This window comes from Lygodium microphyllum, chromosome 1 (genome assembly GCF_053477565.2).
Source record: "Lygodium microphyllum isolate KBCC chromosome 1, Lygodium_microphyllum_v1.1.10, whole genome shotgun sequence".
Taxonomy (NCBI): Eukaryota; Viridiplantae; Streptophyta; class Polypodiopsida; order Schizaeales; family Lygodiaceae; genus Lygodium; species Lygodium microphyllum.
Genome location: NC_141135.1, coordinates 105,275,747 through 105,290,224, shown reverse-complemented (window position 1 = coordinate 105,290,224; position 14,478 = coordinate 105,275,747). Strand labels below are relative to the sequence as shown.

Genomic DNA, 14,478 nt, shown 5'->3' with positions numbered 1-14,478 from the left:
TATAGCATTCTCTATTATCATAGCTTGCATTCTATCTGCCATGTCCTCTATGGCTCCCCCTACCTCAAGACTTGTATCTACCACCTGTATGTGATTGCTCTTGTGAGTCATGAAATTGCCCCTGATTTTTCCCATATAACAACCATCACCATGTTGGAAAATAGGTCAAATGAAGTATGCTGCATGATGAGGAGACTTGTATCCCATAAGCATAGTGAGGAGAGTGGAGAAGCTGGAAAGCTATAAAGGCATGTGCTTGGTTCACTTTTCAATATATGCTATTGTATTTTGTACTTCACTATGAGTCCATGTCATGTCCTACTCGAGATTGTGTTTATGAGTCCAAGCATTCTATCTTGGAACCTAATTCAATCGAGTAACAGTTAGTGTCATTTACCTATGTTGTCATGGTTCTAGTTACTACATTCCAACCTCCATAGCTACAACCATGCTCTAGATCCATGTGTTTCTCAACATGGTATCAGAGTGAGTCAAGCATAGCTTAGCTCTTCTCTCCAGCTCCTCACAGTCTCAGATCAACTCAGGATAAGTTCATGACTTTATCTTCAACTTCATTTTCATCTTGCCCTACTTGGCAACCATAGCCAAACAAGACCTGTCCATCTTGGCGCAATTGGTGTAGCCAAAAGAAAGCATATCTTGCATTGCTCCCTTCTAGCAGCTTCTTCCTCACATCAAGATGCAGCATCCTATCATCTCACAGCTTGACATTAGCCTGTGTACACACCCTAAAATTGCAAAAATTTGACCTCATTGTCATGTCTGTGCTTGTCCTCTATTGTACGCTCAGATCTGTGTCTACATGCCACCATTGATCTTGTGTGTAGGGCAAAGAAAGCCCATAAGGTAGGCTTACTTCTCACAAAAGGTCTCCTAGAAATACCTCTTGTATGAGCTGCACCAATTGAATACTCAATCGCTTGTCAAACCCTAGAAGCAGGAAGCCATAGCCAGAAACTTGAAAGCTTGGTATCCTTGTTCTTGTCTCATTGCCATCATCAATAGTGATTTTGATCACTCTGACATTACCTTTGAAGTCTATTGCAGATTTGGAAGTGCCCAAGGGAGCTCAAAAATTACCCAGCAACATCAAGCCCAATATCAAGATCTTCAAGACATAATATCTATTGATACTCAATCAGTGTCTCTTGGCACTTGTGTATTTAGCTCACTCATGAACAATCTATTCATTGATTTTATCTCAACTGCTCAAAAGCTCATTCTCAACACTTGTAATGATTCAAAGCCCTATTGATCAAATCCATTTGTAAGTCTCAATTTCTTTGTAAAAGGATAGACACTGCTCGAGTGTTCTCGTGGTAAGACCTCCTTCTAAGATGACTAAACTGGAGCAGATAGCAAAGTTTAAAGGTGAAGGCTTTCACACCTGGAAGGAGAAAACCATGTAGCATCATCTCATGAGGAAAGACCTCTGAGATCTCTTTAAGGTAGATGATGCAGATGACAAGAAAGAAGATGTTGCAGAAGACCAGCCTAAAACAAAGGCATGGAAGAAGATGAATGACAAAGTTCTAGGTATTATTGCTTGGGGTCTATCAGATGGCGTATTACACCACATCTCTGGCATCAGGGATGCAAAGAAGGCATGGCAAGAGCTTGACAGGATCTTTGGTACACAAGCAAAGAACTCAAAGGTAAAATTATTCATGCAATTTTATATGTTGGATGTTAAAGACAGTTTGTCTATGACTGTACACATCAATAAGTTCAAGAGCCTTAAAACTCAACTTGCAACTCTTAAAAAGAACACTGATGAGGATGAGGCAATATTAGTACTACTTGCTAGTGTTAATCATGAACCATATAAGAATCTTGTGCCCACACTAAGTAATGTTCCCAGTCTCTCACTCAAAGACATTGAGCACTCATTGCTTGATGGAGAAAAAAAATTTAAAATCAAGGATGTAAAAGAAACCATCTCAAGGGATAACCTCTTGTACACCAAGGGTACTTATGCAGCAAAAGGACATGGCCGAGAATTCACCACCAACAGCAACAAGGACCAAATTATTTGTCATTACTGTGGCAAGATTGGCCATGTAGCTAGTGAATGTTTCCACAAGAAGAGAGCACAAGAGGTGCAAGACGATCACTAGCAAGGTCAGTTTATGAATGAACGAGAAGAAGAAGAAGATGCTTTTTCCACCATAAAAAACACTGATAGATTATTATAAAGAAATTTTCATTGTATCTTTCCCATAGTGGATCATGTTTTTCCCATAGTGGATGTTTTCCTTCCCTTAGTGGATTTTTATTGAAAAAAACCCTTGCCAAAAATGTAAGATTTCAAGCTTGACTTGACTAGACTTCCCATGAGCTAGTCTCCCGAGCCATGTTATCATGTAGGGGGGGCAAAAGCCAAAGATGTAACAAGAACTACAAATTTAAGAAATCATAGAGTTGATTATGTGCAGATTTTAGTTCTTTGTTTTACAAATAACATAGCAATTCTAGGTTGGATAGCAAACATTCAATAGTCAATGTTTGCATATTGAATATCTACATACTATTGGATTATGCTACATGGCTACGTTGATGGTTGACATTGTTAGTTATGTCCAAATATACTTATATTGAGCTCTACATCTCGAATTTAAGCTCAGTTGGTTGCATTTGGCAGTGGCTATTTGCTTTAGTGATTTCCACTTGTAGGCTTCAAGACTTATTGAAGGTATATACTTTTGGATATATACGTGATGTATTTTGGGCACCCGAATACTATGAGCTTTATACATTGAGCTTCCTTTGCTACTTGTATACTTTGAATTTACTTCTACTAGGAGTACTTGGTATTTTTTTCGTAGAGCTTTGATTCATTTGAGTCAGTAGGAGACTCTCTTATATTTTATTGGTTTATGCATATACTACAATTTAGACACCTTATACTAATTGCCAATGGCTTGTCAGTGGTGGATACATGCTTGGTATGTATTGTGATATGCATCTATTTACTTGACACCTTGGATGAATTGACAGCCTTTGGTACTCGGTGGCTTATGCTCTATCTTTACACTACTAATTGCATTGTGTATCCCAATTGGTACCCAAATTTCCCTAATAGTGTGAGCTTATTCTTTTGTATGTTTGCCTATAGCTACATGTTTAATTACTATAGTTTTATGGACAACCATGTTGATAATTAGTATTGAGTAGTTCTTTTGAGAGGAGATGCTTGTCTTTAATACTCTAGTGCTTCCTACTTGTGGACAATAGTGTATTGGCTCAGTTTTCCTCCTATTGCATGCCTTTTGGCGTGGTTTTGGCACTGATTTATTATTATTACATCAGTCTATATTCTCTTTGTTTGGCAGACATAATGATAGGTCCTTCACATGCTTCCAATGATAGGGTTATCTCCAACATAGAGAAGTTGGATAGCAATAACTTTTGATATTAGAAGACTCAGATTTGGTAGGTATTGGTGTAGAAGAAGCAAGTCAAGCCATTGAAATTAGAAGGAATCTTCTTCAATGTCATTGAGATTGAGAGTGAGCTTATGTATTATGGAAAAATATTTGTAATCTTTATGATAAGAAAAGTCCTACAACTTAGCTGTATTGGCTTAAGAAACTTATGGAACTTCGCATGAAGGAAGGGATATCTATGTCTTCTCATTTAAATGAGTTTCATTCTATTTTCAATCAACTTACTTTCTAGGTCTTAAGTTTGAGGGGAATGCCGTCTCTTTTCTTGCTTGTTGCGCTACTTGAGTCTTGGAATACATTTCATACTACTATGAGCTTAGACCCTTGTGAAGGTGGCTTTTGACTCAAGGATGTAAAGAGTCTTTGCTTATAAAGGTTGCAAAGATGAAGAATGTTGATGCAATCTATAGTTCTCATGCACTTACAACGAGAATGGAAATAATTATCATGGTAGATACTCACAACCAAACAAGGGCAAGTGTAAGTCTTGTAGGCAATCACAAATTAAGTCTCGTGGTCCTAAGTCATCTGTTACTTGTCATTATTATGGGCAACAATGTCATTTCTTATGATTGCAGTATTGGTCCTAAGTCCAATGTTAAGATAGAAGAGATACATGCCTTGGAATACAACTCAAACCATTACATACTTGATGCTGCTCAGTTGATCAATGCTCCATCTTCTTACTCTCAGTGTTGGCTTCTTGATTCGGGGGCTTCATTTAATGTTACCTCGCATCATCATTGGTTTTATACTTACTGCACTTCGGCTAGACTAGGAGATAACACTACATTAGATAATATTGGCATAAGTGATGTGAGATTGCAATTTGGTATTGGTGCTCAATTTGTGATTCATGATGTATGTCATATCTTGACTTTGACTAAAAGCCTTATCTTCACTAGATAGGTATGGAAGTCGGGATTCTTGTTGGATAATCATCTTGCTTTTTATTTTCATAGGGAATCAATTTTTTTCTCTCTCTTTCTATCTCCACACACACACACACACACACACACACACACACATGTATTCGTGTCTCCCCATCCTCAATCCAAATCATCTTGCCCTTCAAGGGCTTTGGATACGGTGTCACAATCTCGGCTATGGTTTTCTTGGCCTAGAAGGCCATGGTCACATTTGTCATCACCTTGACCATTAAGGATTGTCCCTAGGCCTTTGCAACTCAATGCGCTTGGCAACCCCCATATCCCCTCGGCTTGTTCTTCATAAATTCCCCCTCTATGCTTGGATGGAGCCACACAAGGCTCAAACTTGACTGATTGCAATCCTCTCGAGCCTTATTTGGCCCATTTACCAACCTTGGCCACCCTCACATCACCCTCAACTCATGCCTCAATTGGATAATGATAGACACCTTGTCTCTTTTGGTGATTTTACATGGAAGATTACTTGTGATAGTCTAGTTTTTGCTGCCAAGATTGACAATTTGTACCCTTTGTTTGTATTAGGATCTATTGATCATGTTTTGGTCATGACTAATCTTCCTCATGTATCTCTTTGGCATCGCCATCTTGAAAATATGTCCCTTAAAGGAATGAAAGTATTCACTCATTTGTAGCATTTACCACCTCTTGACTCCTCATATTTTAACTCTTGTGATTATTGTTTTTATGGTAGGAAGATATGTTACTCTCATAAAAGGTTTGGCTCTATGCTTGTAGGTAAGTCTTTGGCTCTTGTCCATTCAAATATTTGTGATCCCATGCCTTGTTAGTCATTAGGTGGTGCGAATACTTTATGACATTCATTGATGATTATTCACATAAATATTAGGCCCATCCTATTGAGCAGAAATTAGAGATGCTAGGTACATTTTAGTGCTTTCTTGCTACGATCGAGAATCTAATTTGGATATAGATTGAAATACCTATGATCTAACAATGGGGGTGAAAATGTCTTCAAGGCATTTGAGCAATTTTATGATCAGAGGGATTTTAAGCATCAATCTACTACCCCATACACCTCACCTCAAAATCGTGTTGCAAAGTGCATGAATGATGAGGCAATTACTATTGCCATTCGTTCAATTAATAGTTCTCCATACACTGCTCTTGGTTCTAGCAAGCCTTTCTCATATGCACACTTACATACCTTTGGATGTGAGGCTTTCTACCATATTCCCAAACCAATAAGCTAGATCCAATATGTCAAACACATCTTTCTTGGATATGGTGATGCAGGTGAGATGGTCTATCGCCTTTGGGATCCACGAGCTCAGAAGGTTATCCACAGCCATGATATCGTATTCCATTAACGAAAAGATGAATATGAAACTAGAGCAAGTTGTTGATATACGCAAGGTGCTCTTTTAGGAAGAGCCTCCTATTATAGTATAACCTACCTCCATTAGATAGCCTGTTATGGCCTAGGATTTGTCAGTTGTGCAGGATCATGATACTGGAAGAGCCTCCTATTATAGTATAACCTACCTCCATTAGACAGCCTGTTATGGCCTAGGATTTGTCAGTTGTGCAGGATAATGATATTGGATAGAGAGGAAAGGAGGCTCTTTTGGGAAGAGCCTCCTATTATAGTATAATCCACCTCCATTAGACAGCATGTTATGGCCGAGGATCTGCCAGTTGTGTAGGATCATGATATTAGATAGAGAGGACATGTCGTACATGCTCCACATCCAGTCTAGAAATGCTCCACTAGAGCCTCACATCCTTATGCTTGTTTTGAGTCCTCTATGCATTATGTAATGCTAATAGATGTAGGTGAACCTCTCACTTATGAGGAGGCTATGCACAAAGGTGGTAGTCACTTAGGAGAGGGACATGTAGTTTGAGTATGATTTACTACAGAAAAACCATACATGAGATTTGGTTCCTTTGCCTTATGGGAAACATGCATTGCCATGCAAGTGGGTATACGGGTTGAAGAGTACCCTTGGTCACCCCAACCCAACACATAAGGCCAGATTGGTTGCTCAAGGTTTTAATCAGGAGAAGGGAGTTGTTTTTTATAAGATATTCTCTTGTGTAGTCAACATGACTGCCCTGCACTTGGTATTGACCTTGGTTGCATAGATGGATCAAGACTTGTACTAGATGGATGTGAAAATGACTTTCCTTCATGGAGATTTTCATCATGACATTTATATATAGTAGCCTAAGGGCTTTGAGGACAATGGCAAGGAACCCCTAATGTGCAAGTTGAGGAAGAATATTTATGGACTTAAGCAAAGACCTAGGGAATGGTATCATAATTTTGATGCCTTTATGCATTCATAGGGTTACTTTTGTAGTGATATGTGTATAGATTTCTCTTGGAAGGTGGACCTATAACAAACTCTACATATAACATGCATTCAATGGGTATTTAAAGACTCCATTTAGGTATTGTAAGGTAATATTATGGCCCCTCATTTTTTAGAACTTCCAATGGTTTTTAAAAAGTGTAATAAAGATACCATTAAACAATTGTAATCCTATAAATTTACTTAAGTATAGTTACATTCTTGGAAGTGCACCCCTTAAGAGATTTTTCAAGGTAAAATGTAGCAAGTGAAACAAAATTGTTGCATGGTCATTTGGAATCATCAAAGGACATTCAAGTCCATCAAATGTGTGAGATGATTAGCATCTAACTAATAGTCAAATTGAGCCAAATAGTGGTCAAAGAGGCAAAAATCATGTTAAGCTCAATCCACACATTTGAGGGACAGTCTTTTCAAGCTACATGGTTGCATATTTATGTATCTAAATAATTTCAAATTAATAACCATATTTTGTCATTTTGCATCAACTTTTATGCTCAACTTGGTCTAAATCTCATTAAAATCAACTTAGCTTATTTCTCAACTCCATTACCACCTCTCTTTAAAACTACCATTTCTTACAAAAGGATAACTTGTCTAGGTCTCACCAAATTGCTTGTATCTCAACAAAAGATCCATCGGTCACCAAGATTTATTTTAAACTTTAAGGGTCTAGCCTAATATAGCTTCATACATAAAGGATTAGTGAGTGTGATGTTCTTGTTGTCCTAAGATAGCACGTGTAAACAAAATGCAATAATATTCACTAGTAAGCCTAAGAGAATGTTTCAAGCCTAATATTCGATTTTGCCTCACAAGTTCTAAAGATGAGAGAAGCAATAGACATGGAAAAAGCTAAGAAAGCAGCTAGCTGAGTAAGAATAGTTAAGTTAAGGATGTAGTTTAGCCCACCAAGAGGTTGGTCCACTTAAGAAAGCTAGCCCCCAAGAAGGAAAGCCTATTAATAAGAGAGGAGAGAGTTCATTGCCAAACTATAATCTCAACAGCTAAACTTAATATAGATGTTATTTAAAATGTGTAGACATGGCCACACAATGTGCCGCCGAGGTCTTGTTCCACAATGGGAAATGTCCCGAATTTTGTAAAACCCTATGCTTTGTTGCATATGACCAAGAGGGTGCACACCTACTAAAGTGCCACCCAAGCTTCTTCAAGCAATGGGTAGCGTTCCCTTTTATGTAAACATTAGCTTTCGATAGCATAATACAAACTAGCACTCCTTGCATGCTTCGCATGTGCGTGCAAAGGTGTTGGGAAGTGGCCTTGTCAAGGAAGTAAATTTTCCTTACTACCGCATGGCAACTTCACTTCCTTGCTTCTTCCCCTATCCTCTCTCATCACTTTTCTTTTCTCTCCCCTTTTAATTTTTTTCTCTCTCTTCATATTTTGTCTCTCTTACAACTCTCACTTTCCTTTTCTCTCTACTCTTCCCCCCCCCCCCCTCTCTCTCCATTTTCTCTCCCTATCTCTCTTTAAATTCTTCTTCTTCTTCTTCTTCTCTCTCTCTCTCTCTCTCTCCATATATATATATATATATATATATATATATATATATCCTTCCACACACACACACACACACCCCATGACCAAGACCATTGAATTAGCTCTCTCTCTCTCTCGAATTTCTTTTCCTTCTTTTTCTTCTTCCTTCAAAGTGTTAATAGACTTATTAAATCTATGATAAGAAGGATTCATACACGGTTCAACAAGAAATATTTGTGAAATGTTAGTTTGGTGAGTGAGTAAGTATCAACACCTTCCCAATTGAGGTTTACTAGAAAATGAAGACCGGGGCATTGTAACTACTACAATGGGCTTAGTAAGAAGGGCATCAAAAGATGAAGAGACATTTGGCATCTTGGCATCCGAGAAGCCAATATCAATTCATTAAATGGCTATTTTCTTGACAAATGCTCAATTTTTAATCACAACAGGGAAGATGAACACATTCAAACTTTCAATAAGATGATTATTCTACTTGACCTAATACTCTATGAGCATATCCATTATGATATTTAGTTATTTTGATAGTTGATTATGGTTTTAGCCCTGTAGAACTTCAAAATCCTCATCTAATAAAGCTAGTTTGTAACAATAGGAAGGAATGCTTTTCGTCCTTGTGTAAGGTGGAAGGCTAATGTGAAAATACACCAAGGATATTTTAGGAGTCAGGAATGCTAAAGCTACAATTATCCATTATTGTAGCATCCCCAATGCCAATCTATTTGTAGGTCATCCTAATTAAAAATCAAGAATGCTAGTACACTTGCCTACTGTAGTTTATCGTCATCCAATGATCCCTAGGCTTGGTGGCAAACCCAATCAAGCAAGGACATGCTTGAGGGGCATAGTGCAACTACTTCCTACTTCCAATAGGAAATTAGGTTCCTAATGACACTGCTAACACCCATTCAAGAAAGCTTTAAGGTTAAAAATCTATGAAATAAACAAGTGTAAGTCAAGACATTCAAGTGTAAAACATTGGCATATTTTGGACTTTTGCAAATGTGAACATTTGGGGGCAAAGTATGGAATATTTTGGAAGTTTAAGTATAAAACATTGGAATATTTTAGACCTTTGCCAAGATAAACATTTGGGTGCAAAGTATGGGATACTTTGGAGGCTTGAGTAACATAGTAAATACTCTTGGGCCTTCAACAAAATGTTCATAGATGCTATTGAGTTTTGAGAAAATGTAAGCTCACATGAACATGAAAATTTTGATGAAATATCATGTTATCATGTGAGTATCCTAAACTTTGGAGGAGTGATGGGAAAGCCTTGTGGCCAATTGTATGTAAGACAACCACCTTGGTTTGAGGTGTATGTTTAGTCAAGCAATAAATAAATGTCTTCATCTTTGATTAAGGGGGATTTTAGACTTAAATTCACCAAAACTATGTATTAAGGAATATTTAACTCTCAAATCATTTGGGAAAGTTTTCTAAATATTAGAACTAACTCTAGGACCAAATGCCACAAAGAGACACCATATGACCATTCAAGAGCCCTTTGGTTGGCTTACTCTTATGATCGAATGGCTGAGGTAGTGATTGTTATGACTCAAATAATGCTATCATTGCAAGTAATCAAGAATTATGACACCATTCAAAAAACACCCATACTTTGTAGCATGTCCTCTAGGGTCCAACATACTTCACCTTCGCCCTCTAGTCCCTTTGAATAACTTGTAATCAAAGTCTTCAAAAGAAAAATACAAATAAGAATCACTTAGGTCTCAAACCATACTTTATTACATCATTTTCAAACTAGTCAAATAAACAATCTTGTAAGCACTACATGCCTATATTTAGCCAAAAGATAAATTATTGCTTCATATGGCAATTTTGGTTGGCAATGATCATAAAATGTTTCAAGAGCTTGCATGCCATCAAGCAATTAGTAACTATTATTATGTACTTGGATCCTCTAAGTTGATTACTTCAAAGTTTCTCCTTAAGTTTTTAGTCTCCTTGTTCACCTCCTTTTGTTATTTACTGCCTTTAACCTCTTAACTCTCTTTCTTTTCAACATATTACCTATCATATTTATATTTTGGAAGGATTCCAACTCTATCTCATGATATTTGCTCAGTGTGTTTATGTGCACGTGTGTGTGCTTGCCTATAATTTGTATATATTTTGGAAGGATTTTGGGTTATTTATGGGTCCATTTCCCTTCTCATGATTTTGGGTAACACTTTTGGGTTTGAACTTATTCTTGCAGCATCCATTTTTACCTTGGATGAGTTCTTGGACACTTCCTGTCATGCTTGGATGAGTTTTGCTCACTTTGGAGCATTTTAAAAACTCCCAATCATCCGGTCTTGTGACACTACCATTGATACTTGTACTTTCTTCAAGAGAACTTTGTAGCAGTCCCTTTATAACTGCTATAGACCTTAGGTCTTTGACTATATACAGACTGTATACAGTTGTCATTAGACCTCAAAATAGTGTGTTGTGACTGTGCTAGCAAGCCTGCACCGCTCTTCAACTTTGTATCAAATAATTTCTATCAACACAAAACTGCATGTTCTTTGCAAGCTGTGCAAGCATCATCCCTTGGAATGATTTGATAAGGGTGCGAGAATATACCCATCTTCCTAATTGCTAGATGGCATGTCTTCCTATGCATCTGTACTGTGACACCTGCAGTAACTTTTGATTTGCATTGCCTTGGCGATGCCCAGTATCATCCCCATTTGAATGATTGAAGACTTCCACTCAATTCAATCCACCAAACAACCTGTCATCTTCCATGCTTTGTTTTTCACTCTCATAGCCTCAATCTTGTCTGCTTCCTCTTGCTTGCTAGCAGCTGCATATATATTACTCATCAACACATATGCTGCACCATCTCTTTCATCCAGTTTTACTACATGTTCAAAGGCCAAGCTTCCAAGCTTGACATTTCCCCATTTCTGACAAGCTCGCAACAGAGCAGACCACACTGTAATATAATCAGAAGAATCGTAAGATGGCATCTCCTTGATCACTCCAATTGCCTTGTCAAAGTGTCCCGCACGACCATAAAGATTCACCATACATGTGTAATGATCTAAAGATGGGGTGATACCATAGCTTGTGCTCATGGTTACAAAATACAAGTGGCCCTGAGCAACAAGACCTGAGTGACTGCAGGCATTAAGCAAAACAATGAAAGTGACTGGATCTGGCCTAATGTCTTCACTTATCATTCTATCAAACAAGTCTAGAGCAGTTTCAACTTTCCCAAGGTGGGCATATCCTGCAATGAGTGCATTCCAAGAGTCCAGATGCTGAACCGGAAGCTTATCAAACAATTCTTGTGCCTTTTCAAGTACACCACATTTGGCATACATATCCACCAATGCAGTGCTAAGGAGGGTATTTCGTTCTAGCAACCTCTGTCTGAAAACCTTGGCACGAATTTCCTCACCCTTCTCCACATCTCCTGTGTTGCCACAGGCTTTCAAGATGCAGGTAAATGTGACAGCATCTGCAGAAAGGCCCTCCTGTTGCATCCGCTCAAAACAGTTCAGTGCTTCCCAGCCATGCCCATGTTGGACATACCCTGCAATTAACACATTCCAGGAGACCACGTCTTGAACTGGAAGCTCCTCAAACACATATTGTGCTTTTGCAAGTGCACCACATTTGGCATACATATCCACCAATGCATTGCCAAGGATAGCACTTGTTTCCAGCAATCCTCGTCTGGCAACCTCAGTATGTATTTCTTCACCTTTTTCAAGAGCTCCTATACTGCCACAGGCTTTTAAGCTACACGCAAACGTAACAGCATCAGGAGAATAGCCCTGACGTTGCATCTGTTCGAAGTAGCTTAGCGCTTCATGTCCATCCCCATGCTGGGCATATCCTGAGATTAGTGCATTCCAGGAGACCACATCTTGAACTGGAAGCTTGTCAAACACTTCTTGTGCTTTTGCAAGTTTGCCACACTTGGCATACATATCCACCAATGCAGTACCAAGTATAGTATTTCTTTCCAGCAATCCCTGCCTAACAACCTCAGCATGTATTTCTTTGCCCTTCTCTGTTGCTCCTATGCTGCCACAGGCTTTTAAAATGCAGGTGAACGTAACAGCATTTGGAGAGAAGTTCTGCTGCTGCATCTGTTCAAAACAACTGAGAGCTTCACGACCATGCCCATGCTGGGTATATCCTGCGATTAGAGAATTCCATAAGACTACATTACGAAGTGGAACCTCTCTGAAGACTTCCTGTGCTTTTGCAAGGGCGCCGCATTTGGCATACACGTTAAGCAGACAAGAGGCAACATAGACATTCGATCGAAGCAATCCTGACTTTCGAAGCTCATCATGTATTCTGGTGGCCGTGCAGAGGTCCTTTTGCCTGGCGCAACCCTTCAGGAAGGCCAGGAGACCAGCGGTGTCATTGTGCGGTACCAGGGGGCTGCAGTTGCAATTGAGGCTGCTAGTAAAAATCAGGTGGTGCGAGCTGCGCGGCTGATCGATGTGCAATCCTCGTCTTGCGAGCTCCTCTTCAGGCCAGGGTGGATAGTGCCAGCCATGGATCCACAAGGGCTCCCGGGTCCTTTTGTGGCTAACCTCTGGAAGCCTTGGGTTGCTCTGTGAGACAAAACGACGGACGTAAACACAGCAATGTAGCAGCCTGTGTTATGCAAGGTCTATGTTCTACACAGGTTATGCAGAGGTCGTGCTTACCTCGGTGTTTCTGTAATTCCCCCATTGTGAGGGATCCCTGAAGCAATCGTTCCACAGGCAGGCTATGTCTCTGTGCAGGGCCTGCATCGAAGGAGAAAACCCTGGCCTGTACAAATGTCCTTCATCTAAAACGCCAGCAGCAGTGTCATGCGCCCGTGTAAGGTTTAGTCTAGTCTCCGACCCTGGGATTCACCCCTCACTAGTTTGGGGGTTCTTAGCACTGGAAAATTTTATTGCAAGGTTTAGGGTAAAGGGGCCAATAGATTGTCATCTAACAATCCCCAATTATAATTTTTTTTAAAAGTGAGTTATATAAATATTTTTTAATAGTCAAACTATTTATATTATATAGAGCTCAAAGCAAAAATATTGGGATATTTTGATATTTTCATCAAGTAGCCTTAGTTACAAACAAAAGGTTCATAAAAGAGGGGCAATGAGAGGCCAATAGAGTGACACTTGAGGATGCATTGCTTTAGGGTTTTACGAAATCTAAAATATAAAAAAATTTACATAGAGAGAGAGAGAGAGAGAGAGAGAGAGAGGCACACATAGAGAGGACAAAAATAAAGACCATGCAACTATTACATATGCTCAATGCCCCACCCTCATAAGGTGCCACCAATGATCCATGGTGCTCAAAGTTGTAAGGCCCCCATTATGAGGAGAAGCCATATGTGAGCCTGGATATTGGTTGAGTCCTGACTTGTATGTTAGATGAGGTTTATGTGACCGGATGGCAAAAAGGTAACCATTGTGGGTCTAATCTTTGAGTTAGATGGAGTAGTTAAGTTGGTAGCAACTCGAGGCACATTGCATTGAGTTGCGAGGTAAGGGAGTTATCAGGGGCCCTAGGCAACGGTAAAGGGAATATTCCTCCTAGACAACTAGTGGAGGTGCACATGGAAAGTTAACAAACACAAGTGCATATGGAAGGTCATCCATCATGACCCCCTTCACAGGCTATAAAAGCTAAACCCCTTCATAGCCATCAATCATCTATCTTTCACCCAATCTGAGTTGTTCCAGCTAGCCGTAAGCTCTTCACCTATGTTCTGTTTAGATCGCCATCTAAGCTTCACAATGGAAGGACACCAGTGGACAGAGCCATCTTTGTATAAGTTATTTGGAGTTAAAGAATTTTTTTAAATTCTCCTCTTATCTATTGTGTACTCTCTATCTCTTTCTTAGATTATGTTGCTGCGCCGTGTAATTTTTTACATAAAAAGAAAGAAAAATAATTTTTTCGTGAGGAGCATGTGTGAGGAGTCCATTCTCTCTATTTTCCTAGCCTTCACTCCCATTTTTCTATGCTACCAAACAAGGAAGCAAATGGATGTCATGAGTTCCTCATCCGTCACCAACAATATGTTTGAGCATGCAAACAACCCAAATGAGCTCTAGATACAAGTGTGAAAATTAGGAAAAGATTATAATGTTGTCATGTTAAATAATTAGAAAAAAATTGTATACAAATTAATAAATAAAATAAAATAAATATATATTTTAAAAA

The 14,478-nt window shown here is 38.9% G+C and overlaps 1 pseudogene across 1 annotated transcript; it reads right to left on the bottom strand.

Moving 5' to 3' along the window:
* Nucleotides 1-9,994: 9,994 nt before the first annotated feature.
* On the bottom strand, nucleotides 9,995-13,185 carry LOC148041492 (pentatricopeptide repeat-containing protein At2g13600-like; annotated as a pseudogene). The gene is made up of 2 exons (XR_015691168.1): nucleotides 12,966-13,185; nucleotides 9,995-12,869 (listed from the first exon to the last, which is right to left on the bottom strand). The product of XR_015691168.1 is annotated as a pentatricopeptide repeat-containing protein At2g13600-like (transcript).
* Nucleotides 13,186-14,478: the final 1,293 nt, after the last annotated feature.